Source organism: Dipteris shenzhenensis, chromosome 13, assembly GCF_047967505.1.
Source record: "Dipteris shenzhenensis isolate YYH24624 ecotype China chromosome 13, Dip_SZ_1.0, whole genome shotgun sequence".
Classification (NCBI taxonomy): domain Eukaryota; kingdom Viridiplantae; phylum Streptophyta; class Polypodiopsida; order Gleicheniales; family Dipteridaceae; genus Dipteris; species Dipteris shenzhenensis.
Genome location: NC_141608.1, coordinates 27,951,418 through 27,956,310, shown reverse-complemented (window position 1 = coordinate 27,956,310; position 4,893 = coordinate 27,951,418). Strand labels below are relative to the sequence as shown.

Genomic DNA, 4,893 nt, shown 5'->3' with positions numbered 1-4,893 from the left:
CAATGTTAAAAACATAGTGGACTTTTTGATTGTTCGATTCTTTGTTGATCTAATTTGCAAGCGTTAGGTTTTAGGGTCACTTGTTGCTTGGTTCTTATCATATCTCACTTGATGCAATTGAAAGTATGTTAAGTACAAGAAACATCAATGTATATTGGTAAGGTTAATGTTAAAAACATAGTGGACTTTTTGATTGTTCGATTCTTTGTTGATCTAATTTGCAAGCGTTAGGTTTTAGGGTCACTTGTTGCTTGGTTCTTATCATATCTCACTTGATGCGATTGAAAGTATGATGTCAATCTCAAAGTGAGAAAGTGTGAGATGAGGCACCTTATGTAGAGGATGCAAAAGTCGTGCCACCAAAGGCAAATGCTGCATTCACATTTTCTAGAAATGTCTCAAAGAAGGTGCTTTTTATGCATGGGAAGGTTCACATGTAGACAAGGGCATGCTCTCCTAATATAGAACAAGCGAGTATAAATACTCGTGAGCAATGCCCTTAGAGGGACGAGTTGATTTGGGAAGAGAGAGAGAGAGAGAGAGAGAGATTGTGTTTTGATTTGGGAAGGGGGAGGAAAGAGAACGAGATATTGGGAAGCATGGCCTAAAATAACTAGAGGGAAACTGTTTTCAAAAGTGTAGAATGGAATGGTCTTTGTGGATTAAAGACGTTTTCCACAAAATCTCTTAAATAACGAGGAATGGTCCAAAGTACGGATCAATCCAACAAGGGCATAATTATTCCGTTGTGGGGACCCTGGGTTAACAAAAAAACCTTTAATCGACATTCCGTTGCCGGGACTTGAACCCGGGTCGCTCGGGTGAGAGCCGAGTATCCTAACCAACTAGACTACAACGGATCGTTGATATCTGTGGTTGATCACAGTATATTATATATTATAATATGCAACCGACGGCGCCTTCCCCCAACTTTTCACGTAGATGACATTTGTTTGTGAGGACAGATTTTCGTTCTATGCCACCAGCGCCAATGCAGACTCCACAGATCCCCCGCAAGCGGAGCCATCCTGGTGATTATTGCCATACTGCTCTCTGCTACTTGCAAGTACTGTCGCATCAGAGGGTGAAGTTTGCCATTAAGGCTTGAGAGTAAAGAAAATCACTACCCAGGTGAATGGGTCCAAAAGAATCGTTCATTGGCCTTTCGGCAAGTACTCTCAAAGACCTCGATCAGAGTTGCCTCTAGTACCTTTATGTGGAACAGAATGGATCGCAATTCGCCATTGCTGCTTGCTTTCAATGTTTGCTGCTGCGAGTACATACCCTCTTGTTGAAGTTCAAAATGTGTTTTTGAAGGTTGCCGGTATTAATTGCTGTCAATTTAAACCTTTCAAAACACACTGTATTCTTTCAATTAAAAAAAAAACACACTATATTATAAGCCATGATAAGGATTTACCCCCATGAAAGGTCGCACGCCAGTAGTCACTTTTTACTCGTGCAGGATTTTGTACAATGCAATTTCTAAGAGTTAGTGCACACGAGGCCTAAGATGCGCAGTTGGTGGAGGGTTTTGAGCGTTGGCACATTTTTCGAGAGGGAGTTGAAGCATGGTTGGTTATGAGATTTGCATCTCCAAAATGGAGGGTGCCATTTCTAACACTATATCATGATTTCCCATATAGCCAATAGAAAGCTGCCATTTGGTTCTGGCCATGAATTACAGTGCTTTCAATGCTCAGTCAGTCGCTTCGCTCACATGCGGTTTCACATTATTACAATTCCTGAAACCCTACGTTCCACAGTTCAATAAGCAAACTCAGAGTTTTCAGAGGCATTCATGTTGGGCAGATTACATATTTGTTCATTTTGCACTCACATGCCACCATTTTAAAGCCTTATAGGCTATTTTTCGGCTTTGTGCACATCATTTAAGACTTGTAAAGCCTCTTGGCTATTCTCGGCATCATTTACCACAAGCCTTGTAATAGATTGGATTATATATTGCAGTTCTATCTTCAATGACAATTCAGATTACAAGGTGTCATGCTAGGACATCTCAACACAGTCAAGACATCAAAAGAAGCATGGGATGTGTTTGTAGCTCTTTATGAGTCCAAGAACACTTCCAAGATTCTCATACTAAGAAACCAAATCAACTAGAGTTTTAAAAATAGTAGTGAACCCGGTCATGCTTACGTGCTCAGGATCAAGCATTACAACAATCAACTCACAATAGCAGGAGAAACTATGAATCCCATAGAAATGGTTCAAGCCATCCTGAATAGACTAGGAGAGGGATACGAGAATCTAGTCCAGAGTATTGCCATTCAATGGAAAATTCTAACACTTGAAGAGCTACAATCAGTTTTACTTGTGAAGAACTCAGGACTCAAGCCATTCACACACACAAAGGTCATTCCAATAATCAAGCATTTACAGCTTCAAATAGAAGCAGAGGTAGAGGTAGATCATTTCAACGAAGTGGTCATCATAACAACGTTAGCATCAACATCACCCTCAGCAATATCAGCATCAGCAACCAAGAGAAAATCATTCGAGCAAAGGAAGATTCCAAGGACGAGGGAATGCATCCACCAACATGTCAAACATTCAGTGCAATTACTGTCACAATTTTGGACACTATGGAAGAGATTGCCACAAGAAGCAGTACGACCAAGGTGGTCAATCTAGTAGCAATTGAGGGAATTTTCAAGGAAGAGAAAATCATCGCGGTAGACATGTTGGAAACGAGAAGCTGAGCAAAATGGAGACAAGAAGATGGACACAAATCAAGAATTGTCTCATAGAATGAAGAGAAATGAGGGCCATATGTAGGCTACCTCTACATCCACACTGACATCATAGATGACCTCATACCAAAGGCCGCCAAGCTCCTAGAATCTCTCCCCTATCCTCTAGAAGCATTTAGCTCCACCTAACACACCTAACTGCCCCTCTAGCACACACATAGGATCACAAATGTGCCTATGGAGAGGCTTCCAACAAGCAAGCTGAGCAAAATGGAGACAAGAAGATGGACACAAATGAATAACTGTCTCATAGAATGAAGAGAAATGAGGGCCATATGTAGGCTACCTCTACATCCACACTGACATCATAGATGACCTCATACCAAAGGCCACCAAGCTCCTAGAATCTCTCCCCTATCCTCTAAAAGTATCTAGCTCCACCTAACACACCTAACTGCCCCTCTAGCACACACATAGGATCACAAGTGTGCCTATGGAGAGGCGGGACATTGACAAACCCCAACAAACCCCCCCTCAAGGGACTACCTCAAGCTATGTCAAGGATACAGATAGCACAAGGTGTGACATGCCATCTCATGGTGGTCATGGATCTATCAATGGCTAGGATCTCAAGCTAGCAAGGGTTCCCATGGGTGTACGGTATAGAGAGTGGGGAACACAACCCCCCCAATGGTTATCTCCCTTGCATGTAGAAACAAAATGTCTGCAAGAGGTACCATGAGGGCCAAAAACAAAACCCCCCCTAATGGTTATCTCCCCTGCATGTACAAACACAAGTCTGCAGGAGGTACCAAGGGGACAACACATACTCACATGGTCTATATCATAGGTGACCAAAGGTGAGGACAAAGAACTCATAGTTTATTACAATAATTTTGGAGGACTGTCCAGGCAGAGTACCTTGACAACTAGGGGAGATACAAGTGGAGCTCAAAAACATACTCATCATCTCGTGGATGATGTGGGCTTGACAAGAAGCCACTTCTTGTAGCAAAGCAAAATATCCATGTCAAGGCAAGGTCTTACTACATGGGCAGTTTTACCAGCAAGCCAAGCTATTATGATGACAGTTTTGAGAAGCTAAAGATCATGGTTTGGATTGCTGTCGTCTCCAAAGATCGAGTCCTTTCCATCTTCCCTCTTGGCATACGATAGTCCTAATCTCGACTTCCCTTCTGTAAGTATACCCACTCTCGAATTCGTATCAGGACTAGAGAAGCCACCCATCACCGGTGCTAGCGACGGTCCTATCAGCAACCCGTCTAGACCATTTTGTTTATCAGAGAGTTGATGATATTTGCAGGAGATAACCCGCCCCAAAATGCAAATAGCTTGCTCATCCACTACTGTCTTGACGATCTAGGGTCCATTCATGATGTTAGCGATGAGTTTCAAGCGAGAATTTCGGAATGCATCATCCCTGACAAGGAATCGCTCCATCAAGGAGCCCTCAGGAATTGGATCAAGCGACACAAAATAGGCGATCGCGGTGTAATTATCCTTGCTGGGTACTTGCAGATTGAAAGCCCAGACGAAAGGCACGCCGTTTTCTTGCCCCTGGCATGCTTCTTCCATGGCCGCCCTCACTCGACTATTGGAATGCCTCATAACCTCGTGGATCTTGGTAGAGCTCTTGATCCAATTGAATGCCAAGGGCTCAGCGGGGATCTTGGCCTTGGAAGTAAGATAATCGGGGCCCTTAACAAGAAAATTGTGGCCTGCAGGGCAAGCCCAGCCATCGACACAGTCATCTAGAGAGAGCAGAGGAATGGCTCCTCCAACCTTGAGCTTCTGTATCCAATCCGGATCCTTGGCATCCTCTTCTGCGGGCATCATCATGCTAAAGCAATGGAGGGGAGAACGGACCGGAGGGAGAAGGTCGGAGGGGGGGAGAGGCTGGCACACAGAGAAGGACTCATCGCAGAAAGAAAGAACCTTGCAGGTGATGGAGACTCGCAGAGGAGGACTCTTGCAGCATAGGAAAGGCTGAGGGTCGCTAGGTCTGATGAGCAAAAGACGATGCAAAGAGTGAGAATGAGCAATATGAGAGAGGAAAAGATGACGATGAGGTGGTGGGATCAGGCTCAAGGAGGCTGGTACTGCTCTGATATCATGTTGGAAACGAGCAAGCTAAGCAAAATGGAGACAAGAAGATGGA

General features: G+C 43.9%; 1 non-coding gene across 1 annotated transcript; it reads right to left on the bottom strand.

The window, feature by feature from the left end:
- Positions 1-787: 787 nt before the first annotated feature.
- Positions 788-860, bottom strand: TRNAE-CUC (transfer RNA glutamic acid (anticodon CUC)). Its single transcript has one exon. It is a non-coding gene; the product is annotated as a tRNA-Glu (tRNA).
- Positions 861-4,893: the final 4,033 nt, after the last annotated feature.